This window comes from Magnolia sinica, chromosome 6, assembly GCF_029962835.1.
Source record: "Magnolia sinica isolate HGM2019 chromosome 6, MsV1, whole genome shotgun sequence".
In the NCBI taxonomy this organism is placed as follows: domain Eukaryota; kingdom Viridiplantae; phylum Streptophyta; class Magnoliopsida; order Magnoliales; family Magnoliaceae; genus Magnolia; species Magnolia sinica.
The window spans coordinates 86400200-86421586 of NC_080578.1; the positions used below are offsets into that span (position 1 = coordinate 86400200).

The 21387-nt window shown below is 39.9% G+C and overlaps 1 long non-coding RNA gene across 1 annotated transcript; it reads left to right on the forward strand.

Annotated features, from left to right (window-relative positions):
* The first annotated feature begins 308 nt into the window (after positions 1-308).
* LOC131248996 (uncharacterized) lies at positions 309-17639 on the forward strand. The gene is made up of 4 exons (XR_009172580.1): positions 309-902; positions 10486-10651; positions 16721-16888; positions 16998-17639. It is a non-coding gene; the product is annotated as an uncharacterized LOC131248996 (long non-coding RNA).
* The last annotated feature ends 3748 nt before the right edge of the window (positions 17640-21387 follow it).

Sequence of the window (21387 nt, forward strand, 5' to 3'; positions counted from 1 at the left end):
GGCCTTCTGATGTTGTTATGGCGATGTCTTAGATATGGGCATTTTGTCTAACTTTCGACTAATCAAAAGCAGGTCACTTGTTTATGCATTGTCAATTTGCAAACTTCATGTGAGAAGCTTTTCCAATCTCCTTCGTATAGGTTTATATCCAGGGCTAGCAGCATGTGGAATTAGGTGCTCTTGCTCGGGTGGTAGACTGTCAGGAGTTTCCAACTCCCGGTCAAGGGTTCGAGTACCCATAGGTGGTGAAATTCCCCCTAGCGTGAGTGTGTGGGGTATGTGTGCGTGTGTTTAAAAAAAAAATGGGGACGGAAATGCTCATTCCCACCGTTATGATCATTTTACTATTAAACTCAACTACTGTGGCTTCTAGTGACCAACCAACTCCTAATAATAAGTCATAGGTAGTAGTGGACGATTCAAAACAACTCTATCTCACATCTGTTTGCTTTGCCTGTCTGATTTTTATAGGAAAACTCTGCATGTCCCACTTCCATGGTGATTGGAGTAGATTGATCTGGAAGAGATCCTGACTACTTAAGGACCTGTTTGAGTCCAATCACGAACTGTTTATGATGAATATATACAGCTTTGTTACTCAGTTCAGCTCACATCAAAACAAGCTTTCTATTCCTTTCATTATTCCTACATTCCTTGACTGTTGCTCGTTTGCTGATTTTATACAGAGAAATTTAAATCAATACAGAAGTTATTATGTTCAAACCAGAGATGTTTCTGATTCAAGTGCAAGCGTGCATTTGCGTGCGTTTGACAGAATTCATGCTGCCTAGTAGAAAATTTCCAAGAAGGCTGCATGCATGTAACATCCAGTTTCTCTGACTACCTCAATCAAGAAATAGTTCAGAATTCTCAGATGTACTGAAGAACATGAAAGAATTCAGGTGGTCGATGGTTTTTTTTTTTGTTGAACGAAACAAGATGATAACTCTCTCAACCTGTCAAGATTAGTAATGAAAAACTCAAAAGTAGAACCTCTCCAATGTATTTGTCTGAATAACTTCCGACCATAGTTCTAAAACTTGTTGACTCGACTTGAAACTTGTGAGATTTCTGCAGGAAACTAACACTTGTTGACTTGACTTGAAACTTGGGAGATTTCTGCAGGAAACTGGAATTTGCCGGTGACTCGGCCCAGTTACATGGAAACTTGTTGAGTTTTCCCACTAATTCTGTCAACTCGACTCACCCTGACTCAGTCTGTGTCAATCATCTAGTCAGAAGTATTTTTAATTAAAAGTAAAAAAAGATTACTAATGCTAGATTCAAACTTGCAACCTCTTTAACATGGACTTGGATGATTGGATAGTGACCCCTCGTGGACTGACCCAGGTACTGGCAAAGCTCTGTTGGCCCCACCATGATATATGTGTTTTATCCATGATGTCCATCCATTTTGCCATGACATGAGTTAAAAAATTAGCCATTTTGCCATCTCATTTTAGGACATGAGTTAAAAAATAAGGTAGATCCGAATCTCTGGTGGACCACACCACAGGAAACAATGGCAGTTGAATGCCCCCCATTAAAAACTTCATGGGGCGTAAAAGTTTTCAATCAAGCTGATATTTATGTTTTCCCCTCATCCAGTCCTGTCCCATGAACATGTGAAGTTTTATTTATTTATTTATTATGGTGGGTGTCAAGCACCACTGTTTCTGCAGTGTGGTCCACCTGAGATTTTTGGGCATGAGCCGGCAAAATGAATGGACGCCATGGATAAAATACATGCATCATGGCGGGGCCCACATAACACCGACTACTACTGACCTTAGTACTGTTAAGGGTCACTACCAAATTCCACTCCCCCACAATCGGTGTCCATATCTACCAACGCGATGAATGCGGCTAGTATGTTGATGTGTTGCAAGCTGTGGGGCCCAACATGATGTATGTGGTTTATATCCAGATGGTCCCTCCATTTTTCCGGTTCATTTCAGGGCCTGAACTCAAAATGAAACATACCCTTAAACTTTCTAAAGCCCCGTTTGTCTTTTATCCAACTTCTTGATAAGGTTAATGTGAAAGCCTCTTCCCATGCCCACAAGGCGGTGGCCTCACTTCCTTAGCTTTGGTATTGATTTATTCGTATACCAAGATTATGTTATTGACTCGGGTGTAAAAATGTATTTGATTTGGAGTCGCCACTATCCAAATGCAGCTTAACATCTATGGCTGGCTAGAAACCGTAGAATTGCTTAGGGATCGAGGAATTACACGATTCATTAATTCAAGTGACTCTCACGATTGGATCCTTACTCTTGCTCAGGTGGTAGAGTACTCTCGGGAGTTTCAACACCCGGTCAAGAGTTCAAGTATCCATAGGTGGTGAAATTCCACTAGTGTGAGTGTGTGGGGTGTGTGTGTGTGTGTTTAAAAAAAAAAGTGACTCTCACGATTGGTTTGCGATCGAAAATTATGAGTAAGGGCCTCAATGATGAAAAAGTAGAGGTGGGCATGGGACGACTCGATTCGGCTAACTCGACTCGTCGTACTCGTTTAGATCCGACTCGACTAGAATCGAATGGGTGAGTCTGTCTGAACCGAGTAGGCTTCGCCCAATCCAAACTCAAACCAAGTCGAGTTCGAGTTACCTAGTAACTCGACCCGAAACTTGATTTGGTTAGAACCGACTCGATTTGAAACCCGTCTCCCTAACCCTACCCGCTGCACCCTAACTCGACCCGATCCCAAACTCTCTATCTCCCTCCCTCATCCTCCTCATCTTCCAAGCTCGACCTCTCTTTCTCTCACTTCCTCATCTTCCTCATCTTCCAAGCCTGACAACCACCCACCACCATCACCCTCCTCCTCTTCCTCATCCCCTCTCTCCTCTCCACTCTCTTGGTCTCTCCCTGCCTCACCTCTCAATCCGACTTGGTGCCAACTCGACCTGACTTGGTACTTCTAACCAGATTGGACTTGGTCCGGATCAGTCCAGGCCAGACTGGACTCGGTATCGAGTTCGGGTCAGGCCTATTTCAAAACCGGAACGAGTCGAGCCAGCCCTAACTCGGTCCGACTCGACTCGTTGCCCAGGTCTACAAAAAATGAAGGAATTAAGTATTTTTTCTGCCCGCACAATGTGCGGTCTCTACTTTACAAGATTTTGCAGTTTTTTTTTTTTTTTTGCAGATTTTACAGATTTTAAAGGGAAACTCTCGACTTCAATGACTTCTTTAATGACCGTTTTTGCCTCATATGTCGGACAACATGTTAGCATGTTGGAAATCTTCAAGATACCTCGAGCAACACCTTTGGATAAACTCTAACTCTTGGACCCTCTCTGTATTTTCCTCTCTATTTTTACTCTCTCTCTCTCTCTCTCTCTCTCTCTCTCTCTCTCTCTCTCCTTCTCTGTCTCACTTTCCTCGTTCCTCTTCCTATTTCCCTTCCTTCGTCCTTCGGGTTCCTTATATAAGAGTTGGCAGCCGCATTATGCTGCCAACGGCCACAACTCATCGGGTTACGTTGTGGGCGCCCATAGTTCAAACCATAATATTATACACACACACACACACACACAAAAGTTAAAAAGTAATGATGACATATATATATTAAGAAACGTAATGATTAGTTTTTATTTTTTTCTACAAATTGCTTCAATACTTGTTTCTTATTTGCTGTCTATCCATTTTTCGTAATCTTAGTTTCGTTAGAAAGATAATCAGATAAGCTTATTGACAAGACTAAAATAACTTCGGTCGGATCTCGTTTGACGTATCAAAAGTATGACCGTTTTCGACCGTTTTGTATATGAAATCGCTTGTTTATAATTTGACCGATAGTCTGTTTTCAATAATCTTAGGCTCATTGGAAATGTCACTTGATAATCTTTTCAATGCAATTGAAATCACTTTAATCGGATCCCGTTTGACTAGTCAAAAGTCCAGTAAGAAATTTTATGGCTTTAGCTGCTCGGCAAGGCGTGGTTTCGGTGAATGGGTTGGTTCTTCCTCCTCATAACTTGGATCGGAGGAAACTTAAGTTCGTTAGGTAGATCATTTGACTTCATTTTTAATGAACCATAAATTATCTTGATCGGTCAAAATTTGCTCTCAATAATACCATGGTCACTTTATGTACAAGGATGACCGTACTTTCATCAATTTTGAATACATGACCTCTCACACCTCAACACAACATTATTCAGAAAGACTAAGTAGTACAGAGAGTGATCATTGGGTAGAGTAAGTTCTTTTTATCCTTTTTCACATATCAGTTACGATGTATAGAGAGTTTCCGGGGTTTTAGAATTCAGATGCACAGCCATGACCGAATTGCTGCTGGATTTGACGCTAGCCGATCGAGTCCATTGATAAATCGCTGCTCATAGTTTGACCTGTTTGGATTTTCAATGATTTCTAAGTCAGTAAGAGATAATTTATTAAAGTAAAGCTGAAGCTCAAAGACTGGCTTGTCCTCATTTTAGGTGTGGTGTCTACAATCGTTCATACCCTTGCGAAGAACATACAAATATCAACATTTTTGAAGTTTTTATTTTTAATGGTGGGCATTTGATCACTATTGTTTCCCATTGTGTGGTCCACTTGAGCTTCGAATTTGCTTCCTTTTTGAGTTCATGCCCAAAAATAAGGGGATAAAACGGATGAACGGCTTAGATATAAAACACAAGCATCACACATTAGGTCCCACTGTACCCAACACACTGACAACTAGGGCTGGTGTTGCCTGGTGTCCGACCAGATGGGAAGTGGATTGCGTACTCAATAATGCAGTAGGATATATCGTACAGAGTAAACTTCATGGGCCCACCATGGATGCATGTGTTTTATAATCGTGAAAAAGAACTTATACAGCCCCACAAAGTTTTCAACAAGGAGTCGTGTGGTGTGGCCTATTGTAGCCTTGAATTTACCTTAATTTTTTGGACTTCTTTAATACTGTGATCTCCAAAAATGGATGGGGTGGATTTATCACGAGTACCTCTGTGGCCCACATAGCTTCTAACCACCCAAGCGGATAGTGAACTGAGTAACTCTGTACGATAAATGATAAACTCTCTTTGGGCCTACCTTGAATATATTTGGCTTATCCACACCTTACATCCATTTTTTTAGCTAATTTCAGGGAATGAGCCCAAAATTGAAGTATACCCCATGCTTAAGTGGACCACACCACAGGAAACAGTGGGAATAATAGAGTGACCCGGATAACTCTAGCAAGCACCATTGATCTCATGGCTAACCATTTGTTTTTGCCAACCCTATTCATAAGGACACATACACATAGATGAAGGAAAAACACAAATATCAGCTTGATCCACAACTTTTGTGGCTCCCGAGAAGATTTCAATGGTAGGTTTTCAATTCACATTGTTTCCTTTGGTGTGGTCCACTTGAGTTTTGAATATGCTTCAATTTTGGGCTCATATTCTTATAATAAATAGTAATACTGATGGACAACCTTGATAAGCTACATAAATTAGGTGCAATTCCCTTCCTCTGGCTACAATACTTCCTACAGCTAAGTAACTTCCTGCCAGTGGTGTTGGTGTTACCTTTTTTTTTTTTAGCTTGTTAGCACACCCACTGTAAGATCACACTTCACTATTAGCCACCCCCACTAGGGAATCGATGCCAAGACCTCATTGTTGAAACGAGGAATCTTTCACTCAGTCTACCACTTGAGCTATGGATCTGGTGTTACCTGATCCTAGGCACACTTCCATATATACATTGTATATCTACATCATCTTATTTTAGTGCATGCACTAAAAATGAAACAAACGGCTGTTGCGCAGTCTGTGCAACAAGAGTAATCATTCTCAGAACTGGTTTGATTATTGAAGAAAAGGTTGATCCTTACCTTTGTTCTGTGGGGATTAAACAAAGGAAGGATCAAAGGGGGCATCTGTTAGAGTATAAAAAATGAAGAAATGATGAGAAGAATCAGACAAAGAAGAAGATAAAATTTGAGATAGCAGGTGTTGCGCATGACCACGCAATGAAGAGTGGTTGCGCCGGTACGCACAATACTATGAAAGAGGAAAAGTTGTTGCCCACCAGAGAGGGTATTGTGCAATGTGAGTCCCATGGCACAAAAATCAAGGGCTCATGCATGTAAATGCCTATAAATACCCCATTACTTCCTTATTTGGAGGGACAAAAGAGAGATTAGAGCTCCTCTCTAAGTACCCCTGGCAAGTACTTGGATAAAAAAAGAAGGAAGAAGAGGCAACAGTGGGTTAAACCCATTGTGCTGGACCGTGCAACAGGGTCTTGTTGTGCTGATTAGAACACACAAAAAATTTTATTTTATTGAATAACCTTCCACATAATTTTTAATGACCATCCAACGTATTTATAAGAATATAAAGACAGATAAAAGGAAAAAACAAATATCAACTTGATCCAAAACTTTTGTGGCCCACAAAAGGTTTTTAATAGTCAATAACTATTGTTTCATGTGGTGAGGTCCACCTGAAATTTTTATCTTCTTCATGTCCTACAATATACTTACAAAACATATAGACGGCGTGGATATACAATTCATACACGAGGTGGGCCCTAATGGACAACAATATAAAATTTCATTTATGCCGTTCATCTATTTTTCCAAATCATTTTATGGTATGATACCGAAAATGAGCTACATCCTAATCTCAAGTGGACCACATTACAAGAAACAGTGTTGAATGAGCGTCAACCATTAAAAACCTTTTGGGGGCCATAAAAGTTTTGGATCAAGCTGATATTTGTTTTTTCCCTTCATCTGGGCCTGAATGACTTAATAAACAGATTGGATGTCAAATAAACAGTATAGTGGGCCTTAGGAGGATTTTAATGGTGGATATCCAATCACTATTATTTTACTATGGTGTGGTCCACCTGAGATGTATATCCCTCTCAATTTCATATCAAACCCTAAAATGATCTTTAAAAATGGATTAACAGAATGGATGAAACACATACATCATGGTGGGGCCCATAGAGCACTGATCATCAGCCATCAGGCTGGTGGCAGGGGAGTAGCCAATCTGTTTCCCATCCATCCCCTCGTCTCCCAGGGGTCGTTTGGCACCCCCGACAAAATCTTGGATTTTGCAAAATGGCGCCGAGAAGAGCTGCCTCTGCTCAAAAAGGTAAAACTCTCTCCCCTCCATTTTTTATTGAAAGTACTATTTCTGCTCCTGATTCTAAAATCATAGAGAACAAGATCCCCACTCCAACCCAATTCAAACATTTGGTGAATGATCTATCCAATTCGATCCGAGCCGGTGCTTTTATGAGGTTAGAAGATCCAGTCGGCCTCTTCAATCGTATGGTCCGTACGCAGCCACTGCCTTTGATCCAGACCTTTAGTCACTTGTTAGCTACGATTGCCAGAATGAGATACTATTCGACTGTAATTTCTATGCATCGAGACATGAATCAGTTAGGGATCCTATCTAATATCTATACTTGGAACATTCTTCTCAATTGTTTCTGCCACTTGAATGGCATCCGTTTCGGTTTCACTATTCTCGGCGACATCCTAAAAAGTGGCCATGAGATGGATGCCACGACTCTGGCCACTTTTATTAAGGGGTTTTATATTGAAGGGCGGATTGGGGAAGCGAGTAGTTTCTTTCTGAAGTCGGTAGAAATGGGATATCCTTATAATGTGGTGTCATTCAGGATACTAATCGACAGTCTTTGCAAGTCGGGGAACATTGGAATGGCTCTTGGGTTGCTTCGGGAAATGGAGAAGGGTGTGGGTAAATGTAGGCCTAACCTTACGGTTTATAACTCAATCATCGACAGTCTATGCAAAGATGGGCTCACAAAAGAGGCCCTTAACCTCTTCTCAGAAATGGTTGGTAAAGGGATTCGGCTGGATGTTTTCACTTACAGTTCTTTAATTCATGGACTATGCAATTTAGGGCAGTGTAAAGAAGTAATGAGTCTGTTCGAGGAAATGTTGGTTAGAGGAATCCCCCCGAATGTGACAACCTTCAGCATACTGGTGAATGCTCTTTGCAAAGAAGGAATGATTAAAGAAGCCCATGGATTACTAGAATGGATGACCCAGAGAGGTGATGAGCCTAATGTAATAACATACAATGCATTGATGAATGACTACTGTTTTATTGGACAAATGGATGCTGCCTTAAAGATATTTGATTACATGGTGTGTAAAGGGCATAAGCCTAGTGTTGTGACTTATGCCATGTTAATCAACGGCTATTGCAAGAAGCAGATGGTAGATAAGGCTATGCGGCTTTTCCGAGAAATGCCTTGCAAGGGATTGAAGCCCAATATTGTTACTTATAACACTCTTATATGTGGGTTGTACTGGGTAAGGAGAATTGTGGCTACACAAGAGCTCTTCAATGAGATGCAAGCTCATGGACAATGTCATAATGTCTTCGCAATCACCATTTTGATGGATGGGCTATGTAAAAGCGAGCGTCCTGTCGAGGCAATGAAACTACTTAATGAGATGCAAATTAGAGGAATTCAACCAAATAATAAAGTTATTGGTGTCCTTATCAGTGGGATTAGCGAAGCTAGGGAACTTAAATATGCGAAGGAGCCTTTCAATTGGGCCTCCACCAAGGGCTTGGGGAATAATGTTAGGACATATAACACGTTAATCAATGGGCTCTGTGAAAAAGGGCTTTTGGAGGAAGCTAATGGATTGTTCTTGCAAATGGAAGAGAAGGGTTTCCAACCAGACAATGTCACCTTCAATGCTTTAATTAGGGGCTTTCTACAAAAGAATGAGACCCTCGAGGCAATGCAACTTCTTAGGGAAATGGCTAAAAGGCATTTTTTTGTGGATGCATCCACTGCAATTATGTTAGTGGGCTTGCTCACAGAGGATGAAAAAGGTCAAGAATACCTAGGAATGCTTCATAAATTTGTGCCCTAGGGCGAAGGAGAGGTGATTTGGTGAACATCGATTCAACATCGACTCTCTCTCTCTCTCTCTCTCTCTCTCTCTCTCAAGCTATAACGGCCCATACCATAATTGCAACAATAGTATTTGTTCTGACCACTATTACTGTTAGGGAATACCTTACTTGTAAGAGGTTGATACACATCCAACTCCTCCCATGTTCCTTTGAGTTTCTTGTAATATTCACCTAGAAATTTATCTCCTTGTTGAAAAGAAAAAAACCTCTTCAAATAATTGGTGTGGATTGAATGATGTTTTTATTTTTATTTTATTTTTTATGAATACATCTCTCATGGATAGAGCTGTATACGAATTGAGTTAGCTCAATCATCTCGCTCGAATCGACTTGGAAAAGCTCGAAATTGGATTCGGACTGAGTCGAGTTGGTTTTTAGAGCTCGAAAAAATTTCAAGTTGAGTTTGAGCTTGCCCGAGCTCGACTCGACTCAAATCGAACCTCAACTTGAATCGACTCGGATCGATTCGGCTTGATGACTCGGTTATTTTGATATTGATGCTGCTTGCAAAGTGTTTGATGAAATGACTCAATGAAGTCTTGTTTCAGGTGCATACATTCTCTGCAGGATCGGCTGGTGGCGAGCAAGGAATGGATTCGAAACAAATCATTACAAAAAAAAAAAAAAAAAAACTTTACATTATAAGACTGCCCTCATATCTTGAATTTGATGTTGCTCACTGAGTGTTTGATGAATCCCTGTAAAGTGTTGTCATTGTTTTACATTCTGTTTGAAATTGTAGATGCACTCTATGTGTTTGAGAAAATGTCACACAGGCTCGAACTTGTCTCTAACATGTCTGAGCTGTTGATTGAATCAAGCTGAGCTGGCCAGTGAAGCTCAAGAAACGAGCCGATCCGAGTTCGTTTGTTTGGCATTTTCTTGGATCTTACTGTCTTGTTGAACAACTTTGTCAACCAAGATAATCTGGTGTCCTCCATAAACTACCAAACATCTACTGGTCTACCATCTGGTTCAGGGGCCTTTCCTACTTTGTTCTTTCTCAAGCTTCTTTCACTCTAGATATCCCAATCCTATGAAAGTACCTATGGCATCCAAGGTTGTTTGAGTTTATGGTTCCTTCTATCCCCATGCTCTCAGAGTGGTTGTCATTTAACATGTTCTGAAAATAGCTTCTTCACCTTTCTCATTATGAAAATAACTCTTTGTAATTGTGGCTTGATTGTAGATTTTGAGTAATGAAATTGTTTAGTGGACCATTTCTACATCAGAGATGTTTAGACAAGCTTGTATTCTCCTGAACATCAAAGAAAAATATGCTATCTCATAGTTGGATAATCTTTATTACTCAAAAGCCTTTTTGAATTCAACTAGTGCATAAACGGTTATGCCACCTTCATGTGATATTTGAAAACATTTGGATCTTTAATACTCTTTGATAAGTCTTTTCTCATTGATCCGAATTCCTGGAGACATCGATAAACCTCTGATTGGAATCATATTACACTTTCTTGGTTCCAGTTTGTTAAGTTTTAGCAGCTATGTGGCAGAGGAATAAGTTTCTGCTATCTGCATATTTTCTGCAGCACAACTAGTGAAGCTACAGCTAGCGAGCAAGATATGGTCACACAGAAAGACTTGGAGCATCTACTGCGTCTCCTAGATGGTAAAGTTGGAGAATCGACATGGCAAAATTTGATGGAACGCTCCACCCCTAACATGTTATACGAAGCTTGGCGTCATGAACCTGAGGTACATGTGTTTTGTCTGGACTTGCATTTTTCTTTATTACAGTCAGTGAATTTGGGCACTTTTTTTTTTAAACATCCAATTTGATGGCCACTGTTTCAAAGTTAGGATAATTTGTTCATTATAATTTCTTTACCATGAGCCATCTATGATGGGAACCACTCTTTGAATGGTTCTGATTCAGGCACACAAATGCCCTGTGTTCGGCGGTCACCTGCATGCAATTGGAGTATTGGACAGTCATAGTCCGCCAAAGTATCAAATAACTCCTCATTTTGGAGAAGTGTTCTTGGATCTTCTATAATTAGGGTAATAAGCTCTTGTTAGCAAGACATCCAATCATCGCACAGGGTGGACCCCACCATGGCCATGACCTGACCCAGTCATCATAGAAAACTCTTGAATATTGTTTTCTTCTTCTCCAATGCGCATCGCGTGTGCCACATCCTACTTTCATAATGTTAAAACTGCGCACAGTTATAGAGTTGTTATAGAATGTAAAAACATATCAGCATGTGGTTCCATACACAATCTCGAGAGCAACCTGGCTTAAGGAGGGGAATAGCAACACTAAATTCTTCCACTGGTTAGCTAGTGCAAGAGCCAGAGTTGATAGAATATAGAGTGTGGTGGTGGATGGGGGGAGGACAAAACCGAGGTTTGCGAAGCCATTATGGGATTCTATAGGGACTTACTCACAAGCAATGTTTTAAATATCGACGATAGCGGCCAATATATCCCACAATATATCTTGTATCCCACCTATGCTATACGAAATGCACAGGTAGTGCCGATATATCCCCCATGTTTGATCTAGTGAGCATTTTCGATTTTCGATCCCTTTTTTTTGTTGAAATTATGTTAAGTCGGTGTCAAATGGTTATAAACCCATTGGTTCTTCATGTTTTGTATGAAAAATCACGGACTTGGAGTTTTGATTTCAATATCCATTGGTTCTTCGTGTTCTCTATGTTTTTTTTTTTCCAAAACTTTCCTTCAACCAGCTATCAATTGAGACTAATTTCGAAGTATTTAGGAGTATTTGATGAAATGATCATCACATGAACTCTAAGTTTGAAATTTGATGTAGGTGGTCCGATTCGAGAAAAATTGAGGAAAATTTAAAAGTTCCCCAAATTTTCCCAAATTGCTTGGATTGTTGCACTCCAAACATGAAATCAAGCATGTATGAGGGTTGATCTATTGATTTGTTATGTCCTTGTTAATTTTTAGAAAATAATATATATATATATATATGAAAATTTCCTCCAACTGGTTGTCAATTGAGTCTAATTTTGTAGTCTTTAGGAGTGTTTGATGAAATGATCTTCACATACACTCTAAATGTTTTGCATTCAATTTGAATATAGTTGATTAGTTTAGTCAGACAACATAGCTTAGGACCCTACACAAAGGAAACCTATTGTGTGCACTTCTTTTTTGAGATGTTATGATTTAAAAGTATGTATTAAGGTCTTTTTTATTTTTTATTTTTTATTTTAACAATCCCTGAAGTTTCATTGAATAATTCAACAATTTTCGCAAATTTCCCCATGTTTCCCAAAAAAGTGCGATAAATTATCCGATACAAACAATATATCCCATGTGATAACCGATACATATCTGTATACTAAGGATGTGATACCAATATTTTGAACATTGCTCATAGAACCAGGATTTACTAGACTAAGGTCAGAGGAGGCTGCTTCACTAGAAAGAGAATTTATAGAGGAGGTTGAGGTTAAGTTAGCAATCCAGGGATAAGGGAGGGACAAAGGAAAGAAAAGAATGTTGTGGTGAAAAAACAGGAATTTGAAAATGGAAATTGAGCGTAGGAATCTTCGAGAGGAGATGTTCGGTTAGCAGCTACAGGGTTGCAACAGGTGGAGAAAGGAATGAAAGTAGTATCAGATTGTGAGATAGAAGTGGAAGCAAGGGAAGAAGGGGCTGAGGGAGCTGGACAATAGGTTACACAAGAAAGACTAGAGAAGGGAAGAATGGGAGAGGCCTAGACTAGATAATCTTCCTTTTGCTTCATTGTCAAATTGTGCAACGGCCTTGTTAGAGAAAAAAATTTCAGAGGAGGAAATTAAGATGAAAGTTTCAGAATTTGGAAGTGATAGAACTCCCGGTCCGGATGGATTCCTGATTATCTTCTATTAATTTTTTTGCGAGATAGTTAAATTAGATGCAGTAAAGTTTATGAATGAATTTTTCGGTAAGGGTTGTCTTGCATTAGAACTAGGTGCAGCATTTGTTGTTCTAATCCCTAAGAAAGATGCGGAAAGTTTGCGAGATTTTAGGCCAATCAGTTTATTGAGGGGTCCGTATAAGATCTTGGCAAAAATTTTGGCATCTAGATTTCAAGTGGTTCTAAGCAAAGTGATATCATCATCTCAAGGGGCTTTTGTGGAAGGAAGGTAGATTGTGGATAATGCATTAATAGCTCACAAATGTATTGATTCTTACAATAGGAAAGCAAAGAGGGGCGTTATATGTAAACTTTGATATTGAAAAGGCCTACGATCACTTGAATTGCGATTTTCTCAACTATATGTTGGGGTGGTTGGGGTGCATGGAAAAATGGCGGGCGTAGATTTGAGTTTGCATCAGTTCGGCAAAATATTCAGTTTTAGTTAACGGTTCACCAAAGGGGTATTTTTCAGCTTTTAGAGGATTGAGGCCAGGGGATCCATTATCTCCATATCTGTTTGTAGCGGTGATGGAGGCCCTAGGTAGGATGGTAAATAGAGGAATAGAGGTGGGTTTGGTGGAGGGATTTCAGCTTGATAATTCAGAGTTTCAAATCTCACATTTCCAGTATACGGATGACACATTGCTTCTATGTGAGGCAGATGAATCGAAAGTGGACAATCTGGGAAAGATAATAACATGTTTTGAGGTAGTTTCGGGGCTAAAGGTCAACTTAAGCAAGATTGAGTAATGGGGGGTGGGTCTTTTAAAGGAGGTAGTTGGTGATTTTGTGAGGCTATTCGGATGTAAGGCGGGCTATTTTCCTTCAGTATACCTCTGCCTCCCCCTATGCATAAGTAAATTGGCTAAGGGTCAAGGTGGTGCCGGTTTAAGAAGTTTAGAGTTAATGATTTCGACTCTGTTAAGAAAGTGGATTTTGAAGTGTGGAGTGGAAGAGGATAGTCTTTGGAGAGAAGTGATGAGTAGGAAGTATGTGGTAGAGGAAGGGGGTAGATGGACAAAATCTTCATCAATGTATAGGGCTTCTTCACTTTGGAAATTTGTGGCCTTGCTAAAAAGCAAGCTTTGGGAAGGAGTGGGTTTCTCTTTGGGAGATGAAAGGAATATCAGGTTGGTTTTGGGAGGATGTCTGGTTCTATTATCAAAAGTTGAGTCATGTATTCCCCTGACTAGAAGGAATCTTCGTAGAGGCAAATATATCAGTTGCCCAATGTTTCTCTTCACATGGGGAGGAAACTATTTGGGTTCCTCCTTGCAAAAGAAATTTGAATGATGAAGAGGTGAAAGAATTGATTAGGCTATTAGATATGCTGAGCAAGGTGCATCCATTAAGTCTAGAATAAGATTCGTTGGTATGTTAAAAGAAAAGTTGGGCAAATTTTTGGTAAAATCATTATGCTCAGTGGGGAATCTTCAATGCATGGTGTGTGCCATACAGCTCACATGTGGATTGTTGGTGCTCCTACAAGGGTGGCAGCGTTTGCTTGGCTAGTGGATAGGAACAAGGTTCTTACTATGGATAAATTGAGCAAGTGAAAAATGGTCATTCCAAATGTGTGCTTGATGTGCTATAAGGATGAGGGATCTATTGACCATCTTTATATTCATTTCCTTTTGCCAAAAATTGTGGTAGTGCTTCCTCAATTTGTTTGAAAATAGCGGGTTTCCTCGGGTGCTATTGAGCAGTTTTTCTTTACTTGGCATGGCAGGGGCACTAGGAAAAGTGGGAAGAGAGTTTGGCGTCTTTGCCTATTAGCTTGGATTGGGTTCATTTGGTTAGAGGAACAATTGGTGTTTCAGGAATTGGAAGTGTCAAATATTGGAGGTCTTCAACATGGTGAAACTGAATGTTATGGAGTGTGCTAGAATACCTTCCAAAGATGTTGTCCTTTTCCTTAAATATGGTTTAGTTGTAAACGGTTTTTGTATTTGTTTTTTTCCTTTTTGTTTTTATTTCTTTTTTTTTTTTTTGGCTTTGGCATGCATTCAATAAAGGTATCATCGTTTAAAAAAGGGGGGCCGGTTTTCCCTTTGCATTTTTTTTCCATATATATTGGGATTTGGTGAAAGATGTGATGGGCTTCATTCGAGAATTTTGTAAAAATAGTATGCTCTTAGTAGAGTTAGGAGCATCCTTCATAGTGTTGATCCTGAAGAAGGGGTATATTGTCTAAAAGATTATTGGTCGATAAGCTTGATATGTGCTCCTCACAAAATACTTGTTAAGGTCCTAGCATCCAGGTTTCCGGCTATTCTTAGGCATAACATGTCCATGGTGCAAGGTGCATTCACGGAAGGAAGGCAAATTTTGGATAGCTCTTTGGTGGCCCACAAACATATAAACTTGCAACACAAGGAAAAAGCGGCATAGTGTGCAAGTTAGATATGGAAAAAGTGTATGATCATGTAGATTGGTCATTTATGGATTATATTTTGAGTTGGATAGGATGTAGAGAGAAATGGAGAAAATGGATACAAGAATGCGTCAACTCGGTCAACTTCTCAATCCTAGTTAATGGATCATCCCAGGGGTTCTTCAGGTCATTTAGGGGACTCAGGCAAGGGGACCTGCTATCTCCTGATAGAAACCCTGAGTAGGATGTTAGATAAGGGGGTTGTGGAAGATCTGCTTTGTAGCTTTAAGGTGGACAAAGGGGATTTTAAAGTGTCCAGACATCATAGTAGCTTGGTGCTTCTCATCCCAAGGGGCCAAGGGGGATTGGACACCCCCATGTTGAAGAAACCTACAAGATGACGAATTTGAGGAACTCGTGGCCCTATTGAAACAATTATCATGGGTGATCCTATCAGCAAAGGCCAACACCTTGCATTGGAGGGAGGACAAGTCAGGTAAATTCTTGGTGAAATCTCTCTACAAAATGCTAAGCGGTGCTTCTCATGATACTGACAAGGTGCATACCTCATTTCCTTGATCCTACGGTGCTCCTTCATGCTGCCTTCGCTTGGCTAGTGGGCTGGAACAGGGTGCTAATGGTTGACACTGTGAAGAAGAGGGGTTTTATACATCATCAATGCTTGCATTATGTTGGTGCAGGAAGGAGACGGCCAAATATCTCATCATGCACTGTCCATTTGCAAGGGAGGTGTGGGAAAACTTCTTTAGGATTTTTGGAGTGTCATGGGTGTTGCCAAGGACACTCGAGGGGTTTTTTAGGCAATGGCATGGAGGGGGTAATGGTAAGAAGGGTGGAGGAGCGTGGAAGATGGTATTGCTAGCTGGGCTATGGGCACGGGGGGGTATTGTAGGGCGTGTCCGGAAAGCCACGGGGGGTATTTTATAGGGCAAAAGTCAATAAATTTGAATTGACATCAGCATCCGCCAGTGTTTTCAGTAGCGAAAACGCTACGTAGCGTACACATGTAGCATAATAATTCTTTGCGTTGTGCCCCCCCAAAAAAAAAAAAAAGAAAAAAAGAGTCAGTGAACAGGAGCAATTGCTTTCTTATCTATGAAACAGTGAGGCACATGTATCCCGTAGGGGGCTTAATCTCTGTCGTAGGTTTGAAATACATTTTGGAAGCATGATCTGTGTGTTTGTTTTCAACTTAAAAGTGTTTTCTTCACAATTTGATCTGCACTTAATGCAAAACCAACGGGTATGCTAGCCAGATCATAATCTTTCCTGGGTTCTTCTATCTAATTTTTACTCATTCTCATCAGAAGTTATATTACTGCGATGTCTGAATATCAATTGAAGCATCCTCTTCATTTCATTCTCAAGGATCTATCAAGTATCATATTCATTCAAACTCTGAATATGTTTCTTTGAAGTTTTTTTTTTTTTTTTTTTTATTGATAATCTGCTTAGTGTTCTCAGGATGCTTCTTATTTTTCAGGTGGGTCCCACAATATACTGCAGCAGAACCATTTTCGAGGATGCAACTCCAGAGTTGGTTAGAGATTTCTTCTAGGATGATGATTTTCAAGCCAACATGCTTGCGTACTTTAAACTTTTGGAGGAATGCCCTCTTATAGGGATGACAATTGTTCACTGGATAAAGAAGGTGAGTTTAAATTATCATCTATATCATTAGACTTCTGCATTCTTATTCATGTTTTAGGTCTCTGGAGTTTTCTGTTTTGGTCCTTGATTTATGTGTCTACCATTTCCAGTTCCCTTTTTTCTGCAGTGATCGAGAATATATCATTGGTCGATGAATATGGGAATCTGGGAAGACATTTTACTGTGTGACAAAAGTATGGGTTGAGACATAATATTCCTCTAAACAAATCTTTCTTCAAGTTGTTCATCACTTGTACTCCAGATTTATGGATTATGCCCTTTGTATTGGTTATTTTAACCCCTTATATAAATACACACCTGGACCATGTTCTCTTTTCTTGTTGATGGTACTTTTCTGCTCATGGATTGAAAGAATATCAATTTGATCAGTGACATGGGAGATGTGCTTTATTAGAAATGAGAAATGCATTTAAAGGAAATGGAAGGGGACAAAGACCCCACAACCTCCTTTTCTAATTCTAACAAGAAAGGTGGTCAGTCAACTTCTAGATCATAATGAACAAGGTGTAAGGCCTTGGGTACCAGTGGTGTTAGGGATATATGGAGCCTGTCTCAAATATCCAAGTACGTAAGTGCCGATATCTACATTATAAGGGTATAGTGATTCTGCCCACTGAGAATAGTTAAGGGTGGTTTAATGACTCGGCAATGGTGGCCGACAGCTACATTCAATCTGATATGACATTCTAAGTTCTTCTAGGTCCTTTCTATATAAGAATTACAAAAAAAAATCTTGTAAACAGAGAAATATGAAAATGAGAACTTTATAGTAAAAGAGAACGTTACCACCTATTCATGTACCAATTGTTTCAATAAATTCACCCAAAATGCCATTGATTTATGTGAATGAGCTTTGTTTTCCAATCTTTCCACTCATGAGTTTTTTTTTTTTTGAAGAGCTTTGTGTGTGTGTGTGTGTGGGCGTCCAACTACTTGGCATGTGTGGCCCACCATGGTGTCCGTGAAAATAGGATGCTCCAAAAATAAGGTTAATCCAACTATTAGGTGGGGCACATCATTGAAACTATGAATGGCCACCCAAAACAACTTACATTCATGTTAGACCGGCAAGATGTCATACAAACACCATCTCTCAAGGATGTCCAACAAGTAATGTGCAAGCATCTCTGTGTGTGTGCGTGCGTGTACAAAGGAAGAAAGAGAGTCAAGGCAACCCAAAACAAAACAGCCACAAACCTCTCCACTCATGAGTTATCGACCCAAAATATTGAAAGTAGTCATTTTGGGAAACTTCTTGGTCATCAATCTTAACAAATTCCTTGTTTCCACTCCTTTTGTTACTAAAATTCTATTCCATATTCCATATACTTTGTTCTAAGCTAAATTTAAATCCTTTGGATTCTAAAGCACCCCTCCATAAATCAATCTTTGTTTTATGCCCTCCTTGGCTTGTTAATCAAAACTATCTCGCCTGCAAACAACATATACAATGGGATCTCTTCTTGCAAATGCCTCTTTATTCGCCCATAACCAATGGGAAAAGGTATGGGCTCAATGCCGACTCCTAGTGTAAGCCTATAGTAATTGGCAACTGACTTGTCTCTCCACTAGTGGTCTTCACATTTGTTACACTCCCTCATACATATCCTTAATCATGTCAATGTTATCCTCTTGAAACTCCTTTCTTCCCAAACGCTCACCGGATTAACTCTCTAAGGACCCTATCGTAAACTTTCTCTAAGTCAATAAAGACCATATGGAGATCCTTCCTCCTCTCCCTATATTTCTCTGTCAATTGTCTAGGTAGAAAATAGCTTCAATGCTACACCCTCTCTAGCATGAAACCAAACCGATTTTCTGCTACTTTTGTCTCATGCCTAGGTCTTGGCTCAATCATTCTTTCTGAAAGTTTCATAGTATGGTTCATAAGTTTAATCCCATGATAGTTAGTGCTGAAACCCAAGAAGCCTACATACCTTACTCTAAACTGAGGAAGAAAATTGGTAATGTAATAGAATATGCTTAACAGATTCTTCAGCCCTCAAGCGTGAGTAACAACCATTCATCAATATTCTGTTACGGTGCCAGAGATGATCGATGGTTAGGATCTTGTCCTTGCCTTGAACTCAGCAAAAAGCCACAACAACATACAAGCATTTAGCTTTCCCAATAGCCAAAACAGAAGAATTATTTGGATCCCAACCACACATCACATCATAAAATCATTTCACCATAAATCTTCCCAGATCCGATGATTGCGAACCCAGATTGCTTTTTCCAAACCTGATCTCGGAATGAACATCTCTTCAAACCAAGCTAGCAGATCAGTGTAGTGATGATTTCTTCATCCCTGAGATGCCTTCTGAGCTGGATATTCAACACAAAATGTCCACTAGATCTTAACAAGCAGCTTGCCATGGAAGCACAGCCAATTCGTATAAAGCCTAAAACTGGGCCAAGAGAAGCCTGTCCCAACACCAAACGTCAGACCAGAAAGAAACTCTGTTCCCACTGCCCAATTGATTCCTGATTCCAGCGCTAAGTACATGCTTCATCTGATGGATAGACCTCCACATAGCTGATACATGATTATGTGGCCTGTCGGGAATGTCCCAACCATTTGTCTCATCCATACTTCTCCACAAGGAGTTGATTCCGCAGATTATTACCCTCTGTGGACACTTTCGAAGCCATTTTCCTAGGAGAGCATTGTTTAATTTTTGAGGCTTCTGATGTCTGGGCCCTCCAATCTTTTAGGCTTGCAAACCTCTTTACATTGAACCAGGTGATACTTGCCCTTTTCTTCTCTTTCTTTCCACAGAAAGTCCCTTGGAATATTTTCTATATGCTTGACTACACTTATTGGACATTAGAGTAGTGACATAAGTACACGAGCGTATTTTCCATGGCTACTTTGATCAGGGTGATTCTCCCACCAAAGGAGAGATATTTGCCTTCTGAGCTGATAGCCTGCACTAGATACGCTTAATTACAGGATCCCACAGCTTCTTTGAAGATCGATCAATTAGCAGAAGCCCCAGGCTTTAAATGGTAAAGATCCAGCTTTGCATCCAAGAATACCTGCAATAAGGGAGACAACACTATCATTTAGCCTCACCACCATAACTTCCGATTTCGCCCAATTAATTATTTAGCCAGAGATAACTTGGTACCAGCAAGGATGATTTTCAAGGTTTTTTTTTTTTTTGAAAGATGAAGGATGATTTTCAAGTTGCCAATGTATTCTTCCTTTGGATCACACAGAAGCAAAGTATCATCTGCAAACTGCAAATGAGAAGCTTGAAGACCCTTCTCCCCAATTTTGAATCCCTTAATTAGTCTCACCTCTACACCTTTAGACAACATTCTACTCAAAGTTTCAGCTACAATGATAAACAGGATCGGATAGGGTATTTCCTTGAAGGAGGCCCCTTGATCCCTGGAAGAAACCTTTTGGGGATCCATTAGCGAGTACCAAAAAAGATGACGAAGCAACCCATTCTCTAATCTAAGCGCTCCATCTGATGAGTGTTGAAGTTCCGGCATTGAGAACATTAAATAAGAGTATTCTGAGTGTCCAGATTTCAGAGTTGTGTACGCGTCATTATTAGAGAGTTTGTCAGGAGCTAGCAGTGAGTATTTGATTTTAGACGGATATTTGTTTAGGAGTGACCGTTTGTGCATACCACGCACCTCCCTCCGTAATTTTCTTATCTGGGAGTTACATTTAGGAGGGTTGCAGGTCATTTCGGTCAAGACAAGACCATTGCCCTAGTGGAGGATAGGTTTTATTGGCCAAGCCTCAAGTGAGACATGGCCAAAATTATAGGGCAATATCGTACTTGTCAACTGGCAAGGCAAAAGAAACAGAATACAGAATTATACATACCTTTGCCAGTCTCATTCATCCTTTGGCAGGACATTAGTATGGACTTCGTGCTTGGACTTCTGTAACACCCCGCACGTTTTAGTCCTCAAGTGTTACCATGAATTTAACCTACTATGTACACATATACGGTACCTATATAGTCAATCTAACCCTACATCCATCCTCCAATATGAATCAGACCAATTAAGAATGATTTTCATCCATAAATCAAGTCATCTAACTGTTGATCATGTGATATGATATACGTACTTTCCCTTGACTAAATTGGTGAAAAACTCTTTATCTATAATGAGTTAGATGTAACTCCTTTTATAAGAATTGTTTAGAAATGGGCATAGGACCATGTAGAACCATTGGATTTCACAAAACTCTTAGATCCGCAATAATTACGAAAATGCCATTAATATAGGCTCCTGAATTTTAGATCACATAGTTAACATGATCTGTTTCATGTGAAATTTTATACCAGGCCTAATTATCATAAATTAACCATACAGGTCGAATTTCAGCCCTTAGATCGTAGTAAATCAGCTACTTGGACTCTACATCTGTCCGTACACTTATCAAATCAAAATTCTAACACATTCATCTTGTTCACATCACATGAATATGCTTAACCCACTATTAGA